Source organism: Parasteatoda tepidariorum, chromosome 2 (assembly GCF_043381705.1).
Source record: "Parasteatoda tepidariorum isolate YZ-2023 chromosome 2, CAS_Ptep_4.0, whole genome shotgun sequence".
In the NCBI taxonomy this organism is placed as follows: Eukaryota; Metazoa; Arthropoda; class Arachnida; order Araneae; family Theridiidae; genus Parasteatoda; species Parasteatoda tepidariorum.
The window spans coordinates 82711103-82734285 of record NC_092205.1 but is presented as its reverse complement, the minus strand read 5'-3'; the positions used below and the strand labels follow the sequence as shown (position 1 = coordinate 82734285).

Below are 23183 nucleotides of genomic sequence, written 5' to 3'. Positions count from 1 at the left end.
AATTTTTACTATATTTTTTAACTTTTTTAACATTTTTCTCATGAGATAACTTCTTCGTTAGTGTTAAACAAAATTTTAAAAAAAGGAAAATTTTAGGTTTATAATACCCCTAATTAAACAAGAGTAACAACTGTTACAATTTTTACTACATTTTTTTACTTTTTTAACACTCTTCTCATGAGGTAACTTCTTCGTTAGTGTTAAACATAATTTTAAAAAAAGGAAAATTTTAGGTTTATAATACCCCTAATTAAGCAAGAGTAACAATTGTTACAATTTTTACTATATTTTTTAACTTTTTTAACATTCTTCTCATGAGGTAACTTCTTCGTTAGTGCTAAACATAACTTAAAAAAAGGAAAATTTTAGATTTATAATACCCCTAATTAAACAAGAGTAACAATTGTTACAATTTTTACCATATTTTTTAACTTTTTTAACATTCTTCTCATGAGATAACTTCTTCGTTAGTGTTAAACAAAATTTAAAAAAAGGAAAATTTTAGGTTTATAATACCCCTAATTAAGCAAAAGTAACAATTGTTACAATTTTTACTATATTTTTTAACTTTTTTAACATTCTTCTCATGAGATAACTTCTTCTGCCGATGATTTTGTTCTTTTTTTTTATTATTAGTTGAAACCAGCTTACGCATGATTGCAATTTTTGCATTTTATATGTGAAATTTCAAAGTTAAATGACATGCATGAAATACTCCCTAGTCCAAAGAATTAAAGTTAAATAGTTGCAAAGCCGATTATTTCTTTAAAAAAAAATAACTTTTTTTTTAATGGCGGACCACAAATCCGTTTATAAGGCGGGTCACATTCACACAATCATACACACAAAGGAGAAAGGACATAGAATACATAGAGAGAGAGAGAGAGAGAGAAAGAAGCATCCATGCCCTGAGCAGGATTTGAAACCGCGACCANACTTCCTCATTACGAAATATTAGAAGAAATTTTTACACATAATTTCATACCCACATTTCATACAAAGCGTGTGATAAAACTATTATTATAGGCTATTTAAGTAGAAAAATTCCCGATGTTAGAAAAAGAACAATTTTCGAAATGATGATTCTAAAAATAGCATGATTTTCGAATCTTTTTACAATTTTCTATTTAAGTAGCCATTAAGGAAAATGAGACATGTCGAGCATTTTCCTGACATAGCAATATTTTTTTTTAATTCTGCTAAAGTTGAGAAATAATATCAGCAACTTTTCAAGCAAATTTTTGCAACATTATCCTTTTTAAGAAAGCAACTTTCTTAAAGCTTGCGGGCAAGACTAACTTTGAACGTCAAAATAAAATTGTTTGCCCATAATTTTTTGTTCATTTAAAAAACAAAGCAAACTGTTGTATTTTTTGCTGTGCACACGTACGCATTTATTTTTGACTGTCAAATAAATAAGAAACAATGAAAAAGACAATAATTAATCTTCATTTTTCGAAAGAAAAAAAATAGTAGTGTGGCGTAATTACTACTACGATTATTAAACATCAATTCACTAGTATATAAGACATGCTAACTTGATTCAATCTTGAAGTACTTTTTGATAGATGAAGGTTGGCATTGTCTAAACATCTTTCCCCACAGTAGTAAATAATCAGCTGTTTTGCATCTAACAATTTTGATCAGCAGATTATTTTTAATTTCCTAACAAGGTTTTATTCTCAGCTAGCTGACAATAATTCTAAGTTTCCTTTCAATAAAACTTGAAAAAAAGAAATTTTACTTTAGAGGAAAACATAAATTAAGGTACTAAAACAATTAAGGGAAGAAGGAAAGAATGTCTAAGGAAAGAATGTCTAAGCTAAGGGAAGAATGTCTTGGCATAGGCTTGTTGAGAAGGCCAAGGCCCATCCTGGGCTGTCGTGCCAATGAGAAGAAGAAGAAGAAAACAATTGAATTGTATATTAACGAGAAAATAATATACATGGTAGCGTAAAGAATAAGATTTTGAGAAATTTTAAAATTTAATTGAATAATTGATAGTAAAATAATTATAAATACGTGTGCAATACATGTTAAATACACGTGCGGACATGTAATTAACAAATTTATTTTAAGATTAAAACCATATGTAAGTTGGTGAGAAATTTTAAGATGCTTAGAAATGTTGACTATTTATTCGTATTAGTAATTATAAAATATATATTGAAGAAACTGATAAGCATATTCCAAATCTATGCATACGTTTGTATATTATTTAAATTGTATCAATTACTGAAATAACATTCTCAAAAATAAATTAAAAAAAACACCTGATGTATAATCACATTCTATTAAAAACATGCTATTATTAAACTCAACATTCGTTGAATAAAATGTTTCATTCAAATCTCTTTAATTCAAATCTTATTCAAATCTTCAATTACGAATAAATTTTTAGACGACTAAAAAAGGAACATCGTATTTTATAATTTAAAAAAAGGATTAGGAATCGGTTACGAGCGAAGAAAAATATGAATGAAATTATACTCTACGCTTGCTAAGTCAAGCTCCTTTTAAATTAACCACATTTGAATGTTATTCGCCCCATTTAAATATTTCTTCATTGTCGCCAAATTATTTTGTTAAAAATAATTCATTTTAATTTTTTTCAGCTTCAAACAAATAAAGTCGGTTAAAACTTTAAATTTTGCAATAGAAAAATAAGTTGATTAACGCAGTTTTAAGAAAAATTATACTTCATGATTCAAAATGTTTTCACCCACAATTAAATTAAAGAAAATTATTAATTGAATTAAATTAAGGAATAAATAATAATTAAAATTATTTTTGCATGAAATTATCTGTTTAAATATTTCTTCATTGTTGCCAAATTATTTTGTTAAAAATAATTCATTTTAATTTTTTTCAGCTTCAAACAAATAAAGTCGGTTAAAACTTTAAATTTTGTAATAGAAAAATACGTAGATTAACGCAGTTTTAAAACAAATTTTACTTCATGATTCAAAATGTTTTCACCCACAATTAAATTAAAGAAAATCATTAATTAAATTAAATTAAAGAATAAATAATAATTAAAAATTATTTCTGCATGAAATTATCTTTGGGTAAATGGGTTTTATAAGTAGGTGCAATTTTTTTTAAAATTTTTTAATTAATTATAAAAATATGACTAAAAACGCTAAAAGTGAAATTGACATTAAGGGGTCGGAACTTTGGTTAGCTCTCCTGAGCATGGGGATCATATTTCTTAGATTGCGGCTACCACCTATGTTTTAAAGGTTAAGAATTCAAATATGTGAAAGAAAAAAAATGTAGTTATTCAGAGAAAGTACGTTTGTATGTCTGATTTTGTAACTTATAAGAGTTAGCATTAAATAATTAGCATATTTGAGTTCCCCCTTAGGAACCATTAAGATTGACACTTAGTACGTGAAAATCCGATCATAAGAACGAAAGTTATTCAGGGCGATATTCCTTGTTTGCCCTCTGTATATCTGCTCTTATTATTCGAATCTAATGGATTTTGTTTAAGGATCAAAACATTAAAAAAGAATTTTACAATATGCTAAAACTTTTCTTTATATTTAAAAAAATTGCTTAAACTATGTGTAAAGATCACATTTCCTGCTCCAAGATGATTACGTCCAAACGCTGTTTGATTCTAACTGTACATTTTTAGCAAACTTAATTTTAAACACTATCCTGATATTTCCACTAAAGCAACTTCAGTAACTAAACTGCAAAGTATAAATTTTCAGTTTTTCCTTTTTTAAATCTGCAAAATTTTCAATGAATTTTACAAGTTTTTGAACGGGGGGCAGGATGAGAAAACTTCCTATGAGCTTTTTACAGAGCTGATTGTATTCTGGGTGCACCCCGGACCTAATTCGAAGACATTTTTATACGAGTTGCACAGTCTAAAATTTAAATTTCGAAACTTTTGCTTAATCCCATTAACGAGAAGTTTACATAAAAGTGTTTTTTTTCCCTCCATTAGGCTGTTTTTCCCTAATTTGAATATTTGGAACTGTGCCGGAATCCACTAATGTAGTGCGTCTTAATTACGCTATTTTAATATCAGAAACAGATTTTTCTACTTACCTAATTAAGAAATTCCATGTTGCGATTCCTATATTCCTTTTTTAAATCTGCAAAAATTTCAATGAATTTTACAAGTTTTTGAACGGGGAGCAGGATGAGAAAACTTCCTATGAGCTTTTTACAGAGCTGATTGTATTCTGAGTGCACCCAGGATCTAATCCGAAGAAATTTTCATACGAGTTGCACAGTCTAAAATTTAAATTTCGGAACTTTTGCTTAATCCCATTAACGAGAAGTTACATAAAAGTGCTTTTTTTTCCTCCATTAAGCTGTCTTTCCCAAATTTGAATATTTGGAACTGTGCCGGAATCCACTAATGTAGTGCGTCTTAATTACGCGATTTTAATATCAAAAACAGATTTTTCTACTTACCTAATTAAGAAATTCCATGTTGCGATTCCTATATCGACGATACTTGAAAATTCAATATTAAGATCTGTATTCACGCTTTTTTAAAATCAAGATTGAGTTTTGTATTCATGCTTTTTTGAAATCCAATTTTGAGATTCGTTAAAGTTTACGAAGTTTTCCAGACACTACAATTATGTGTTTTTCCCTTCTGCTGAAATACAGTCAAACCCCGCTATAGTGAACACGGCTTATAGTGAACTCCCGGATATAGTGAACGAAATGCTCGGTCCCGTGCCTTGCTATACACGTATAGTGTTATTATTAGTGGATATAGTGAACCAAAAAAGTGAGGAAGTTGGATATAATGAACTTTTTTCTGTCTTCGACTGATTTCCCCCCTATTTTCTTTGTAATAATTTTGAAATTTCTACTTCAAAATAAATAGATATACCGATTTTTAAAACCATCTATAGAAGCTACTTTTATGTGCTCGAATGGCAGGTTAGACAGGTTTAAAAAGCGGAATAACAGAAATTCAGGAAAAATTATCTGAGNTCTTTAATTCAAATCTTCAATTACAATTAAATTTTTAGACGACTAAAAAAGGAACATCGTATTTTATAATTTAAAAAAAGGATTAGGAATCTGTTATGAGCGGGAAAAAAATGTGAATGAAATTTTACTCTACGCTTGCTAAGTCAAGTTCCTTTTAAATTAACCACATTTAAATATTATTCGCCCCATTTAAATATTTCTTCATTGTCGCCAAATTATTCTGTTCAAAATAATTCATTTTAATTTTTTTCAGCTTCAAACAAATAAAGTCGGTTAAAACTTTAAATTTTGCTATAGAAAAATACGTAGATTAACGCAGTTTAAAAAAAAATTATACTTCATGAAAACATCAAAAAAGATTTTTACAATATGCTAAAATCTTTCTTTATATTTATATTTAAAAAACATGCTTAAACTATGTGTAAAAATTACATTTCCAGACCCAAGATGACTACTTCTAAATGTTGTTTGATTCTAAATGTACATTTTTAGCAAGCTTAATTTTAAATAATATCCTGATATTATTTAAAATGAAACTCACTAATGCACTCATGCAACTCAGTAGTCCCACAGTGGACTGATCGTTAAGACACGGTTCCCATCAGATCACCGAAGTCAAGCATCACTAGCTGCGGTCAGTGTGTGGGTGGGTGACCTCTTGGATCAGTCTGCGTAGGGACCGAGGGTGTGCAGCATTGGTCCTCGTTAAACTGTGCTACCGTAAAGTGCTCGACTTCGCGCGCAGGTCGTCGAGCTACCGAAGCGAGGGTGTCATCCCCTCCGCAGAGGATCAAAATTATGATGGCATGTCTTCGGATCATCCTCCGGGATGTTTCCTAGACCGTCGCCAATAGCCCATTGTGCATCTCTAGTGTGACGTAAATTAACAACAACAGCGACTCAATAACTAAACTGTGAAGTATAAATTGTTCAGTTATTCTTTTTTTAAATCTGCAAAATTTTCAATGAATTTTACAAGTTTCTGAACGGGGGGCAGGATGAGAAAACTTCCTATGAGCTTTTTACAGAGTTGATTGTGTTCTGGGTGCCCCCGGACCCAATCAACATTATTCTAGGAGGAGTTGACCCAATCCAAAAAAATTTTCATACGAGTTGCCCAGTCTAAAATTTAAATTTCGAAACTTTTGCTTAATCCCATTAACGAGAAGTTTACATATAAGTGTTTTTTTCCCTAATTTGTTTTTCTGTTCTAACCTGCTTTAAACAGTTTTTCCCTAATTTGAATATTTGGAACTTCGCCGGAATCCACTTATGTAGTGCGTCCTAATTACGCGATTTTAATATCAAAAACAGATTTTTCTACTTACCTAATTAAGAAATTACACGTTGCGATTCCTATATCGACGATATTTGAAAATTCAATATTAAGATCTGTATTCACGCTTTTTTAAAATCAAGATTGAGGATTGTATTCATGCGTTTTTGAAATCCAATTTTGAGATTCATTAAAGTTTACGAAGTTTTCTAGACACTACAATTATGTGTTTTTCCCTTCTGCTGAAATAGTATATCTTTTCTTTTCTCAGCAGATGATGTCGTTGAAGTATTTTTTATTTCATTTAACTCCTATCTTTCTCACATGCCTTATTCAGTTTCATATAATTATCTGGAAAACATACCTGAGGGCGATTCGGAGATAACATACGTAAGTCGCTTCCCGTTTAACAGAGACGCACATTAACACACCATCCATCCATCCGCAGATCGTAATTTTGTCCTGAACCGGAGGATAATTAATTTCCTATCCAGTACCTTCAGACGCATTGATTTGTTATGGGAACTTAAAGTACGTTGTGACCCCGACAGATTTAGTGGGCACCAGTCACCATCTTGTACAAGGGCTTTTTGGCCGACAGAGATCGAACACACAATCTCTCAGACATAGGCTCAATTCCCTTTCAGTCATATATTTCCGCTATGTGGTGAAAATATTTACACTGGCCCGAGTTATTTGTGGTAGCAGTTACAACATTCTTTCTATATTTAAGCTACTGTTACTCTTTAAAGAACTAATTTCTACAAGTAGTGAAATCTAATGATAACAATATCAGACACAACCAAACTACAAAAATATTTTAGATCAAAGAATTATCTGTTTTTATATTAACCTCTTTTATTAAAATCACTGTTATAATAATGCATAAATATTTGCATGCCGTGTGATCATTGAAGCAATTCACGTAATATAACACTTTGGTCAAGTTTGAGCTAAAAAAGTGCAGTAAAAATTTTCAGAAATAACTCCTAAAACTGAAGACAAATGTTATGCCTAGATCCCCTGAATTCCTAGTATAGTAACCTTAGTTATGGCTTTTTTTTTGTCGTATGCCTGTTTAGGCAGTGGGGGTACGATTGTTCCTGTTTTCAGTGGCGCCATCTATGGCCAGGAATTCGACTTCTGCCACACCATTCACACAAACCGTTTATAGGGCGGGTCACACATTCACACACAAAGGAGAAAGGACATAGAACACACACACAGAGAAAGAAACATCCATGCCTTGCCCGGGATTCGAAACCAGGACCTTTCTGATGCAAGGACAGTTCCCTGTCCCCTACACAGGCGGGTCGGCTTATGCCTTTAACAAGTAATAATTATCCTTGCAATATCACTCGCGCTAATATTCGAATTTAAATCACAAATTACTTTACTGTTTTCCTGCTTTATAGTTTTTAGCAAAGCTTTAAAATTTTAAGTTTTTAATCACCTGATAAATGAAAATGCACTCAAAAGTGACTCGTGAAAATGACAGACTCTAATGACTTATTTTTTTATTCAAATTTATAATACACAACCGTGATTTTTTTTAACCTAATTTTTATAATAATGCTGGATTTCACTTTACACAAAACACGCCTAAACACGCTTTAAATAAAATATTTTCTTAAAATAAAATGATTATCATTAAATATACCACTTTTCGGTTCAATTTCTGTCTTATTTAATTATGTATTATTTAATTATAATTAAGGTTCAGATTTTGCTTAGAGAATAGACTTGTGAACACACTAAGACTTATAGACCAATACATGTACTAAGAGTCCCTGAATTTTTATGTATTTTTTTAAATATGTAAAAACTTAGTCTATCATTCCTATTTATCAATTAAGGATAGAAATTGCATACGTATAGAGAGAATTGTGTACACTTTACTAAAGCACATCCAAGCACTTAGTGCCGTTTTCCAGAACTTTATCTTCTAAAGGCTCCGGTAAGAGCTGGTGCCACGCGATCAGACGACGTGGTCAGCGAGTAAACTTGTATCATATCTCCAAATTTCCACAGTCATATCTTTTGCTAAGGAACTTCAGCCACGTCAACGTAAATTTGCTGCGTATACATGTCTATTTTTTAGTACGCTGCTGGACTAAACTCATAACCAAAACCAGTGGTTTGATCAGTATTTTAACCGATTACACCACCAAGACGCTATTTTTTGCACAGGTGTAAGGTACGGGTTTACAGGTATAGTATTATCAAGATATTATCAGTCAGTTGACTGAGGTACCTGACAGATAATAGCTAGTATTTATCTGAATTACTGAGGATTTAATATCTGCTGAACTAATAGATACCAGCTGATATTATCTATGGAACTTATTATAAATTCCTAAAATGTATAGGTGTAAAAGAAAAAGAAAATACATGTAGCGTATTTAGCCAAGCGGAGAGAAAAACAATCGAGAAAATTTTTACAATTCATCTGATCTTTTCGAGCAATAATGCATATATTAAAAAAGATTTAAAATAATTTTATAAAGATTAATTTCTTTTAAGAAATAAGATACAATTAAAATATGTTTATTAAAATGTCTCTTTTTATAATATTTTATATTAACTACTCCTAACAACTAAATATGATGCTGTGCCATTTTGTAAAATTATTATTCATGCAAATAATCTAGATTCTTATCTGACAAAGTTTTTAAAGTGTACGAACATCCGTTTAGAAGGTTTCAAGTATTTAGAATTTTATTTATTATTTTCGTCAATAATGCTTTTGAATAATTTTTTTTTTTAGAATTAATGTATTGCATCTGAGTGGTGGAATACTTATCATGAGACATCAGAAGAGCTTTCTTACTTTACTTCGGGACCAAAAAACTTCTAGACAAGAGCAAACTGAACTTCAATCATAAAATTTATAGATTACATTTGTTATCAGTGTTTCAGTTGAATACATCAGTTTTATGTGTGACTTGTAAACTCTTTAGAAAATAGGCATAAAATTGACTGTAAAGAACTAATAGCATCTTACTAATAGTTAAAATAACGATATCATCTTTTTGTCCTCAAGAATTTTTTTTTTATTTCTGTGAAGGATGGATAGGAAAGAAATTCCCAGCAGGTTTTTTAAATTCGGGACTTGGAACGTACGTGGTTTAAATGAAGAAAAAAAAAAGAAGAAAATTTTTGCTGAAATTGAAAGAGAAAACAAAGATGTGGTTGTACTTACAGAAACTAAACTCAGAGGGTATGGAAAAGAGGAATATTCGAACTATATCCACGTCTACGGCGGCGTTCATGATGATCCTGCCAGAGCCGGCGTCTCTGTTCTGGTCAAAAAAAAACATTCCTTTGGTATGCGATGGAAAGTAATTAACGAACGAATAATCAGAGTCAGACTTAAAGTGGGGGCGAATAAAATTGTGATCATTGGTTTTTATGGGGATAATGTGTACGCTCGGAATGAATCCAGAATTGTGAAAGCATTAAAAAAAGTTATAGAAGAAAGTATTACAGACGAGATGGTCATTTTAGGGGATTTCAATGCTTGGGTTGGTACATCCGAAGATAGCAAAGAAATTGGAAAATTCGGCGATGAGAGAACGAACAATAATGGCGATATTCTTATTCAAATTTGTAAGGATTTTCGTTTAACGATTTTAAACACCTTTTTTAAACATGAAGACATACGTACATACACTTGGTACGATAGTAAGGGCACAAAGACAATAATTGATTTTTGCATAGTCAGACAAGACACTAATTTGAAGTTTTTGGATGTTTCTGCTTATAACAGCCAGATAACAGATCATAGTTACGTAGAGGCGTTGGCATTAATTCCAAATTTCTCATTAAACGTGTATAATTCCCATTTGCTATTTAATGGGACAATTGAAAAACAATATCAAGATAATCTTGATAGCTATCTTCATTTTGCATTCCAGAATAATGGGTTTAATTCAGCAGCTGATTTGTATAATATCTTCAAGAAAGCGATACATTCTGCCGCTACTGAAGTCTTGGGAATTGATGGACAGGGAGATAGATCCTTATTTCTGTTGAGTGGAATTAAAAAACGTTCAACTGATATTTTACCTTTGGAAAAAGATGCATTTGATATTTCACTTAATGAAAAGTTACAAGTTTGGAAAGGAATTTGCCAAGTTGTTAATGAAATTTCAGAAGAAAAGCATTTTCAAAGGAAAAAATTTATTTGTAACATCTTAAAAGAATTAGAAAATCAGCCTGTTACAACTCTGACAGCAGATAAAAAATTTCTTGAAAACTATTTTAAAGAATGCCGCTCAGAGTTTATTGATGATTTAGAAAATACCATTGAACCATCTGATATTCCTATACCTGTAACTCTTCAAAATATCAAAGAAGTTTTGAATGAATTCGAAGATACTGACTTGCCATCACCTGGTGGCATTAGCATGCGACTGCTGAAGCATGGAAGCTATGCATTGATAAATGTTTTACTCTCGTTAATTCAAGCCATCCTTGGTGGTCAAACAATACCAGAAGAAATTAATGAAATGTTTTTCTTTTACCAGTCTGGTGACGAAGAACAGTTAAATCTTATAAATTGTTCAAAATGCGTTTCCCACACTGTTATGCAGGTCATGAGTGCAATTATAAGGAATTCTATTAAAGAAAGACTTGCATTTCAAGCAAAATGCAAACTAATTCATGAAGTATCATGTTTGGATGCAACTTTTATTCTAAGAAGATTACTTTTGAAGAGAAATATACACTTGCATTTAGTTTTCATCAATTTGGAGGAAGCTTTTCTTGATGTTCCACGCATAAATATGATTAATGAGCTTCAAAATATAGGGATTGAAGACTCCTTAGTGAAGATAGTTGAGCATCTATACAAAGACAACACTGTTCGCATGATCTTTTCAAGCGAAATTTCTAATCTTAGTTACCCAGTATCTAAAGGGCTTAAGAAAGACTGTTCGTTATCCCCAACATTATTTAATGTTTACATTCGAAGGGCAATAAAAGATTGGTTAAAAGAAAACGATAAAAAGGAACTGTCCTTGGACACCCCATATATGTTTTCGTTCCTTTCGGAACAAACGAATTTAGTTGTTCTTTCCGATAGTCAAAAGCATCTAAGTGTTGCAATTGAGAGCCTGCTGAAACATTTGGGGAAACTAAATTTGCAAATCAGTTTCAAAAATATCAAATATTTAGGGATAACCGAAGATGATGAACGTAAACTGAAGATCGGCAAGAAAAACATAGTCAGTGAAGACTCTATTGAGTTCCTTGGATCGGTATTGGAAAGAGGTGGCGGAAACGCTATCGATATTAAAAATCGAATTATAGATACGAAGAATGCAATCTTTGACATGAACTTCATAGCACATAACGGGATGATTACCGATGAATTAAAGAAATACTTTTACCAAACAATCATTGAAAACAGCCTAACCTTTGGTTGTGAAACGTGGCTTAATTTTGATGAAGACTTTCAGTTGGCTCTTCTCGACGTTGAAATGTTTTATTGTAGGTTGAATAATTGTCCTCCGCAAGAAAGGAATGTTATTTCTGTAGTGCATGAAAGGAAGGAAGTTTATTATAATGAACCATTACAATATAAGTGGCCAAAACACTTTCTGGAATGGTGCGAAAACCACTTGGAATCGAATCCCGAAAGGCTAATTAAATGGACCGAGGGCTAAGGTTCTTTTTAAAACATAATCTGAAAAAAAAAACTTAAACTTAAATGTGAGTTAATGCTACTTCACATTTTTGTCGCTGCTGTTATGCGTAATTATATTATATTATGTCATTTTCATATCACCTATTTATAATGATGTTATTATATCATTTATATACGATTATGTGAATATGCTGTTATGTCGATATGCTTATAACGCATTACTAATCTGTTATTTTATAAATTCATAATCTTTCCATATTGATTATTGAACGGAAAACACATGAAAATGCTTTCTAAGCTATAAATTTATTTTTAGGCCTTGAACATTTGTTTTTGTCAACTAGGTGCATCAATTGTATAATTTTGTTTTCTAATGTATTTACTTTTGTTTTCGATCTGTGTATGAAATTACAGCTTTTTGTCTTGATTAAAAATTATTAAAATTTTTTAAAAAAATATGCATAAATGGTGTCGATACTTAATTGATACACCCGTTAAAAAAGAATTTTTAGTAAGTTTACAAGAATATGATCTTTTATCTAAAACAAATGGTCTTTAATCTTATGACACCATTCTTAAAGGTGCCATTTAAATCCACGATATATTACGATGATACCTTTCCAGTTTAAATTGAATTATCTTCGTCAGATTTAAAATGGATCATCGAAAAAATTTGTTGAACCACTTTTTAAACTATTTTTCATGATATGATGAATATTTTGTACTTGATCTACTTTATTTTTATTAGCTTGTTTCATTTCAAAGCTTGTGTGTTTTAAACTTTATGTCACTGAAACCAGTCCAGCAGACTAAAGGTAAATGTTTTATTATCTCTATTCTATCGGACCTTTTAATACTGGATTCGTTTATTGTCCACAGAATATCCAGTTTTATTTTAACACCTAAAGCTCCTTACGCAGCAATAGCTATGGATATACTGTCTACGCATACGCGTTACTTAGTTAGACTGCGTGGGACGTCACCTGTTGGTACACAGAGGAGGAAAAAGAAACTAAAAAGCATTAAAAGACCACCAGTTTAGTATGAAAAAAAACTATTCTGTGGTTATTAATGCTAAAATTAAAATGCTTAAGAGAAGTTTGAACATCGAAGTAACTGTATTTTGTGATACATAATTGTTTATCTCTCTTAACCAAGATTGTTTTGTCACGGTATTGAGCAAAAAATCGCTCACAGACAAACGCGCATTCTAAGAGTTATGTTCTTAGTATAAATATTAGAAGGTATCTGCACTCAATATCAAGTCGACATTTCCACTAAACACGGGATAACTGACTGTAGACGAGTCAAACATTTGAGAAAGAAACGTTTTGGCCGCTTTTATCCTCATATTTCCATTAAGCACAGGATAACTGATTGTAGACGAGTCAAACATTTGAGAAAGAAACGTTTTGGCCGCTTTTATCCTGATATTTCAGTCTTACTTAGTGGCCCTATACATCGCAATCTCATCAAACACTAGGACTATATTCATTAATATAAATAAAATTGCAATTCTTTTGCATAGTGCCTGGAGCAGCATAGCCATTTCTGGCTCTCGTGCCAATATGCTATTACTAGTCAACCAGAAAGTATCTTTTTCGCTCAATACTTAAAACTGAGTAACTCACTTATAGCCCCTGTCCTTTGCTCAATAGGAATGTTAACTCCACAATGGCGCATACATCTACTTCACTATACCAAGTCACCAATTTTACGACCACTGAGTGTTAGCAAGTTTTTAAAAAAAGGGGTTTGGCTAGATGAAGTAGGCACCTTATATACTATATACAAAATTTGGAAAATAATCATACGGTCAACTTTCTACAAGGCTGTCCCTTCGACTATTATCAAAACAAGGTTTTGCTTGCTTAACATAGCTTCATGGTGATACAACGCTATGAGAGTGATGTAAGCAACAAAACTATTATAAACGTAAGGCTTATTACTATTTTTTTCAGAAATACTTCATGTCTATCAAGAACCATATAGAATAACTAGTATAAATCAAGTATGTATTAATCAAAATCACAAAATGCTTTCAAGAGTAGCCTATAAATAGTTCGTAAAAAGGGCTTAGAGGGATTATTTACTGTTATATATATTTTCCAATACCCACCTGGCTAATGACCTAGGTCTTACAGGTACCTGAAAGGCAGATTTGTTGACCACTCCTTCAGGGGCACCATATTAAGTGGGCCAACGTTGCTCCCACAGTAAAGACAGATAGTACAGAGAAGGAAAGAATATCCATGCCTTGCCCGGGGTTTAACCCAGAACCTTTCTGATGCAAGGGCAGTTCCTTATCCCCTACACAGGCCGGTCGGCACTTACTGTTATATACTGTTATTTAAATATATCGTATGATTAAAAAGATCGCAAATGGAAAATATGTTACATTTAAAGGGTGAAATCAGTTTTTTCATAAAATAACTAAATATTTCATGTAGTAATTAGACAAGTATATAAAATAATTGAATTCCACGATTTAACAAGGTATTCTATAGGGTAACGATTGCTTGACCTTTAAAGTATGAAATGCGGTACTCGAAAGTTGTTTGAACCGGTTGTAGCTGCTTTTAGTCAGTTTTGAACCGGTTTTAGCTGCTTTGAAGTGTGTGTGTGTGTGAGTACGCTTCATTTCGTTGATTTTAGATGTAGTTATTAATGTGAGGAATGATAAATTATATCATATGCCTTTCCTTATTATTTATCAACTAATCCTTCGCAATAGGTATAAAATGTATTTTTCGAACGTTTTTAGCTATTACGATCAAATAATTTATAAAATATCTTTGAAATTGTTTATTTTTCACTTTACCGATTAGTTATGTCATAGAATAATAAGGTAAAGTATGAAATTTTTCATCTATAATGTACTTTAACAAACTTGTCTGGTTATTTCATAAAATACCTATTTATTCTATGAAATAACTGAATTGTACTCTTTATCGGTTACGTATACATAGGCTGAAAATTAGCAAAATAAGCGGATAAACGGCGAAAATGATTTTTGCGGAAACGTTAAGGAATCCCCCCTCTACTTCATTTTGGTTGGAAAAGCGCAATGGGAAATACAGCAATTAGAACTGAGCGATAGATCGATGCGTCGAAAAATATCGATGTTGTGCAATCATCGCCGATCCGATGTTTGGATTTGCTATTTTTCAAAGCATTGGAAATTCCGATGTACTGAAATGTGTACAATGTTTCCCGATATGTCTTTGACATCGATGACTACACGTACGATGTTGAGCACAGTTCTGGATAGCACATCGATGGTTTCAAGTGCACCCGAAGAGCACTAGTCCCGATCATGACATCGCGACGTTGCGCAATGAGCTGTACAGCGGCGATGATTGTTATCTTTCCTCGTTGCATTGTCGATTGTTACATCGCGACAAATCGTTTTGTTTACATGGTGTATCCCAATGTGACTGAGAATCGGAGTGTTGTTGAATCTCTTAGTTATGGAAGTGTTTTTCTTTTAATTTTGCAAATCCTGTTGATTTTTTTTACAGTCAATCCAGCCAATTGTCGTTTTTTAATTGCTATTTTGCAGACATCTACGTTTTTAAATATTGAGAAATAATTTTATTGTTAGAAAATATTTAAAAAAAAAGTTAAGTTTATTTAAATAAAAAATGCAACTTGCAAATTAAGAATTGTTAATATTTTACTTTTATTCCAGGATTCGTTTTACTTTTTTATACATTCCTTTCTTTTTTTTTAATAAATATTGATAGCAATGAACTATATTTAAGATGGTGGGAAATGTTTCAGTTTGATTTTATTTCATCAATATAATTGCCTTAATCGATCAATCAATCAAAAAGAGCAACAATTCAAATTTACCCACTACCAAATGCAAAACATTAATGTACCGACACATCGCGATGCATCAAAATATCGCGATGTTTGCAAGACGATACATCGCGATGCCAAAATCTTAAGATCGCCTAGTCCTACAAAAACGCATGTCTTTTTAATAATTCATTCTCAATATTATTGCTAGAGATTTTTTTTTAAATTGTTGTCAATTATTTTTATTGGCATTTTGCTTCAAATAATTTCATACAAGCAACTGAAATATTAAAATAATAGATTATTGATTAGATCTAAATTTTTCAAAAATCATTACTGGCTTAAAAAAGTCTTGAATTCTCATATCCCTTTTAACTCATCACAAAAATCTAATGTTTCGCGGAATACTGCTTGGGAATCACTGCTCTTGATAAACGGTTTCCAAATGGTGTTTCGTGGAACTTCCTTCGAAATGAACTTCAACTTTCACTTGCTATGACGTAGGTGATATAAACATTCTCTCTTCAGCAGCTCACCTTAGATGCACTCGATATCTTACTGTGCATGTTGGTGCATTTTTTTTTTTGCATTTTTTAATTAACTAAATGTTAATCGATTGTTATGTAGATATTAAATGAATTTCTATAATTATTAATCGGTAGGGGAGAGTGGGGTTAATTGTAACATTTTTTACTTAACAATTTTTAACTAACAAAAAATCCAATATATTATTAGTATTAATTGACAGACGCGTAAAGTAGACTATCCTCTACTAGAAAAAAAATACCTTATTTTAAATATTATTATATCAGTTATTAACAATTTTTGACAGTCGTGCACTTGTTACAATTGTCCCCACTCACGGGATCAATTGTAACAGTTCATAAATTCAATTAAAGCATAGTTAATTCATTTTATCATAGTTGTGATATATTTTTTTTTATTGATCAAAATAGTAGTGATATTTTGGGAGTAAAAATAATAATGAGCAGAGACCTAAAGTGTTAAACTTTTAACTTTAGGGGGTTAAAAACTTTAAATAATGCTGTGATATACAAATAAAATAATGCACATGCAACATAATATAAATGATATAAGAAACTATTGGTGGTTCTTAAAGAGTTAAGTAATGGTTTGTAAACATAAGATTACTTATTTTCAGCTGTTACAATCGTCCCTTTACTTATTGTTACAATCGTTCCCAAGACGCCATTTCAGCTTCATTTGTTGAAAACAATGCGAGTTAATTTATAAAACTAATCTTTTTTTTTAAATGTTAATTAAGATGTTCACTTACATATTCGGTTAATAATTTTTATTTGTTTAAACAAAATTACTTTGTTACAATATAATATTCTGATTCCAAAAAAGTGCTTACGTAGCATGAAAATATCTTTTGTGATATAACTCTTTCAAAAGTACATAAAAATGGTTGCCAGCAGGGGTGTACATGTAGATTTATTAAATACNTTTTTTTTAAATGTTAATTAAGATGTACACTTACATATTCGGTTAATAATTTTTATTTGTTTAAGTAAAATTACTTTGTTACAACAAAATATTCTAATACCAAAAAAGTGCTTACGTAGCATGAAAATATCTTTCGTGATATAACTCTTTCAAAAGTACATAAAAATGGCTGCCAGCAGGGGTGTACATGTAGATTTATTAAATACACCTTGTGCGCCACCTAGGAACCAAATCTAGAACCCGACACTCGAAACTTCTGCTCTGTTACAATCGTACCCTGTAACAATTGACCCCACTCCCCCCTATTAATTATTTATTTTGATTAGTTATTAAAATTATAATCAATGCTAAACATCTTTTATGCAAGTGCTTTGATGTGTACGATCCTAGAAGCCAATACTATTTTAGAAATTTCTTTTCTTTTTTTCAGGGATTGAGGTTTTCAGCTTTGATAACTGTCCTTTAGATCTTGAGAGTATCATTTATAGATAACATGGGATTGGACGTCGTTGTTTATGAAAATGTCAAGGTTCATTCATGTGCTACAAGAAAAAGAATCGAAATACCTGAAGGGGAACGAAAACATTACAAGAGAAGAATGGGGAACGATTCTATGTGGCACTTCGTGACGAAAGATTCGATTGAAGATTCCCATCTACACACATTCACTCCTGTTCTGGAATATTATACATGTGAATGCAAGGACATCGAAAATTTGAAAAAATTTCGTATGGGATACAGCAGTTGCTTGGACATTGAACAATATCCATATTTTGGTCCTTATGAGTATGAGAAACGCGGTGGGTTTTATTTCGGCTCGTACATGACTTACGCCCGATTATTACTATCGGATAAAGTGCCACTTCTTCGATTTATAAGTGACTGTGATGGTTGTTACGGAGGGGAACCATTTTTATTACAACTACGAAGTCAGCTAGAGGCTGTCAGCGATACTGATGAGAAGGCAGCGGAATATTTTAACCTCTTAAAAGGAAAGGATTTGTCAAAATGCATAGTAAATCACTGTTAACTGCAATATTTGGGAATAAAATTTCTGTGTAGTTGTCTCATGAGCGGTGTATTTCATTCAATTCGAAATGAAAAATTACAATTGAAACAATGCCTCACTTGCCCGTGTTTCGAAGAAATTCAATTCAATTCCCCGAATTCCTCCCCCTCCCCCCCCATTTCCCTCTCAAACGTAGAAAAGAGGCGAGTTTTTCTGAGTATGTCATAACAAAAAGCCTTTCGCCAAATGGCAATATTTTTTTTTTCATTTCCAATGAGCTGCACAATCGGTCTTGCCGATAAGCAGACCTAGTGCGTTCTCTAGAGGTGGTATCCACTCTTTCAGGACCACCACAATGGGTGAGATACCGTTGGTCATGTTAATTTAGAAGTCTGGTTTCTGCCACACTAGATGGCATTGCCGAGACTCTATTTGGATGCTAAAGTGCACTAGGAATTTAATTTTGTTGGAAATGCCAAGAGCCAATAAGGCACTCCAGGGATATTTTACATGCCGCATAATCATACGACATGGCCGTTGAGGATTTTCTCCATCCCGAAAATCCGGTGTCTGGGCCGGGGATCGAACCCGCAGACTTGGGCTCAGAAGGCCGACGACAAACCAACTGCTCCACCCAGCCACCAAATGGCAATGGCAATATAGGTTGTTGCATAATACGCCAACTACCCATAAATTAGCGGTTTTTCTCATTTTTTTCTTTGGTTTCTTTTAACATTAATTCTATAGTAATAAAATTAAGAAATTAAAATATGTATTAAGAAATGTAGATATTATGCAATGGCAGGTTAATTGTAAAAAAAATTGTAGATTTTTGTTTCAGTTTATAGTTTTGTTAAAAATAAAAATCTGCTAAATTATTGCAAATTGTAATAAAACGTTATAAAGATTTTTTTCAATTATTTTTTTCAAAATATTATAATAAAAATAAAAATACACATACACACATAATTTTTGTTGATTAAATGGAAAAAATGAAATGCATTTAAATATTAATAAATAATTTATTAACATAATTTAAGAACTTAGAAAATATTAATCTTTATGGTTCTTATAAAAAATAAAAGAGTGCTGTGAAATGTATTTGAAAATTCCGTCAAATGCTGCCGAAAAACTTTTAAAGTTTAGACAATTTAAAAAAAAAACACCAATGAATTGGATATATCTAGTTTAATTGTATCCGAAAAAGTAAAAAAAAAAGGCCTAAAAGGAGGCATTGCTCAAAAAAGGAAGGTTTCATAAAACTTTCGAATTTCTAAATGAAACCTGTAAAATATCTGTAGATCAAATAAAGGTTTCACGAAAAGCATAAATTCTGCAGAAAACCTTTACCAAAAATTCACGCAATTAAAACGTGCTTTAAAAAACCTTTAAATAACCTTATTAACAGATGTAGAGAAACATAAGTTTTTGATTCCCTTCAAAAAACCTAGAGCATTCTTTAAGAAACCTGGAAAATAAGTGCATTTCATAAAGCTTTTGTACAGAATTTTTGTATTCGACCAATTACTAAATTTTTATTTACAAATTACTTTAAGCATAATTATATACAATTTAATAAATTGATAAACTTAGCCAGCTTATTACAAAGCAATTTTAATTTTTTTCATTCTTATTTCTAGAAGAAATAACTAGTAATTTTCAACTATTTTATTAATTGGTTTAAATTTTGTATTAATTTTATCGTGTTTCATTACAAAAATACCTGTAAAACAAAAAATCAAGCGAGAGGAAGAATTTTTTGTTTAAATTGAGCTATAAGAAAACCGATTTTAATATCGGAAAATTTAAATTCCTTATTTTTTTAATATTTTAGTAAGTACAAGTTCTTGAAGTATGTATAATACTTTTTCAATCCTTCATTCACAAGCGTTGAACAAAGCAACTTAGCGACAGAGTTGGCTCGACTTAAGGTGTTGCTTAAGGGCTTTCGCCAATAATGCCAAGCGGCGCCTAAAATGATTGAATCTTTCTTGGAGTGCGAACGGGTGTCAACTTAGAAGCTTTAACTCCCTTTCAAACGGCGACAACTATGGTCATAAAAAAATAGTGCAGAAAAAGTAAAGTTCAATAAAAAGTGTAATGCACTCGGTTAAATAGAAAAAAAAATGCTTGTTAAGTTAAAAGCCAAAAACTGAGACAAAGTACTAAATGTTCATGTCGAAACACGCAATCGAAGAAAATTATAGGTAAATGCAGCCAACTGGGAATTCAGCCAAGGAATATGAACTTAAAAAGAACTTAGGAAGTTATTGCGAGATAATTGAAAATCAATGGTGTATTGGACATAATTAAAAGTGATTTCTGTCGCGTAATGTTGACCGCACCAGTTCGAAATTTTGGTTTGATTTTTTTTTTCAGTTGAATTTTAAAAAAAATTCATAATATTTCCTTCGAATGCAAAAGGAATAAAATTTATAGCTAACTTACTTAACTTGTAACTAGGAATGAAAAAGCAAAAGAAAGGAAAATACTTTAGAAGTGTTTTTTTTTAGCTTGTATATATTGCTCCTTTGAATTATGCTATTAGTAAATGATTGTAGTGATTAGTAATTAATCTTGTTGTTTTCGATTGGTTGTACTATATTGTTTCGCTGAATTTAATTGTTCATAATTGGTTGAATATTGATTGCTACTTTAAATTATACTGTTTGTCATTAGTCATCCATGATAACGCTTGCCATAGCAAAGTGCTGCTAATAGAATAAATAACGTAAATGATGGTTATTTTTATATGGTGAAAGCTAATGTCCATATCTTCTTATAAATCCCATTCAACAAAAGTAATTTTACCCCTTGCTTTCCGAATCCCATATTGTTGGAAAGTTCCAAAATTATATCACCCTGTAGTGCGTCTACCACCACAAAAATACAATTCGAATTCAATAGTATCCCTAAGAGCCATTACATTATGACCACCCTCCGTCTATAATAATGGGATCGCCCAGGATTTCATGGTTTCTCGCCCAGGAACAATGTTTTCATGGGGCACATTAGGACCCATAATCCTCATAGAACAATCCCTGATGTCTGTAAACTACTTGAACATAGTTGCAGACCAGGTTCACCCATTCATGGCAACAGTTTTTTCTAAGGGGGATGGTGTTTACCAACAGGATGATGCACCATGTTATACGGGTTGAATCGTCATGGATTGGTTCGAGGAACATTTCAGTGACTTTCAAGTCATGTCTTGGCCCCCAAATTCACCTGTCCTTAATCCATTAGAAATTGGTTTTCCAATCCTACATGGAAAACCAAATTCGTGCTACCACGCTACCCCCTCGCAATGTGAGGGAATTGCAGGACCAGTTGGTGAGCGCTTGGTACCATATACCTCAGACTACCTATCAGCACCCTGTGGAATCAATGCCAAGGCGGGTGCTAGCAGTTTTGAGGGCTAAAGGTGGTCCTACATTTTATTAGCAGGGTGGTCATAATGTAATGGCTCTTCGGTGTATGTAAGACATATTAACTCGAATCTATGCTGGGATACCTTTTCATAGATGAAGGTTGACTTTGTCTAAACATCATTCCCCACATTGGTGACCTTTGAACGTGATCTGAACACGCCTACCTTGGCAGTAACACCCACTACGATGTGAACACACCTACCTTGACCGAAACTCCTACTTCGACACGAACACGACTATCTTGACAGTAACGCCCACTTCGACTTGAACACGCCTACTTCGATGGATGATCCACATTGAACAGTTGACTTGCTACTTGTGACTGCGACACTATCCTCCTCACGCTGTTACTACTCACAAGGGAAACTAGAGAAGTGTGACTCGCCAATTTTGAAATAAACTAGTGGGCTGTATGCCTTATGAGGAATAATTTTAGGGGGCAACATTCGTTTCGGCTCATAGAAGGTCCTGTGAGAGATAAAAAATAATTCAATACATAAAAAAAACGGTATTTTATTACTTCAATGCAGACTATTAGTTATTGTAATTATCTCATACTCCAATTTATTTTGTGGTACTTTCACGTACTATATAATGCAAATTTATTGTCAAAATTGATTTCGAAAATTTTATATATCTGTAGTTTTTCAGAAAAACCTGTAAGATTAATTTTTTAAAAAAAATTGACATCAATTTTTTTAAATTTGTTTTCGAAACATTTTCCAAATTAATTGGAGTATGTCAATTAATTAATTAAATCAATTAATTAATTAATAATGAATTAATTCTAAACAAGTAATAATTAATTTGCTAATTAATTTATTAATTAGCAAATCAATTATTTACAAATTAATTGGAGTATGAGACAAATACAATAACTAATAGTCTGCATTGAAGTAATAAAATACCGATTTTTCTACATATTGAATTATTTTTTATCTCTCGCAGGACCTTCTATGGGCCGAAACGAATGTTGCCCCCTAAAATTATTCCTCATAAGGCATACAGCCCACTAGTTTATTTCAAAATTGGCGAGTCACACTTCTCTAGTTTCCTTTGTCAGTCTCGTTCAAACGCAACGTATTCACTAGACTGCTAAAGGCAACACAGAAGCGATCACGACCGTGAACTTAATGCAGCTCTCACAATCAGCACTCAAAAGTACGGTGATCTTAATACAGCTCTCCCGGCTTCTCACGAAACTGCAGTGAATCAACTAGTGCTATCCATTCATCGAATTCTATCACAGCTATAATTCTGGTGTTGGAGTACTGTAGTGTGTCTACCACTACAAAAATACAATTCCAATTCACTAGTATATAAGACAAGACATATTAACTCGATTCAATGTTGGGGTACTTTTTCATAGATGAAGGTTGACATTGTCTATAACAACTCATTCCCTACAACCCTATACAATTGTGACCATTTGTTCTGAAACATTCGTCTTAGGGTAAAGAAGAAAAAGAACTGTAATTTTTGACAAGTGTCTTTTTTTAAACTAAATAGAAATGTTTTTTTTTTTTTTTTTTTTTTTTTTTTTTTTTTTTTTTTTTTTTTTTTTTTTTTTTT

At 31.9% G+C, this 23183-nt stretch overlaps 1 protein-coding gene across 4 annotated transcripts in view; it reads right to left on the bottom strand.

The window, feature by feature from the left end:
• Positions 1 to 23183, bottom strand: part of LOC107451950 (LINE-1 retrotransposable element ORF2 protein) — a 56550-nt gene that overhangs the window by 18898 nt on the left and 14469 nt on the right. Inside the window, exon 3 of one of the 4 annotated variants that reach the window (XM_071177822.1) lies at positions 9450 to 9549. The exons of the other annotated variants lie outside the window; for them this stretch is intronic. The gene's annotated coding sequence lies outside the window, so the exon portion shown is untranslated. The remainder of the gene's footprint in view (positions 1 to 9449; positions 9550 to 23183) is intronic. 4 annotated transcript variants of the gene reach the window in all.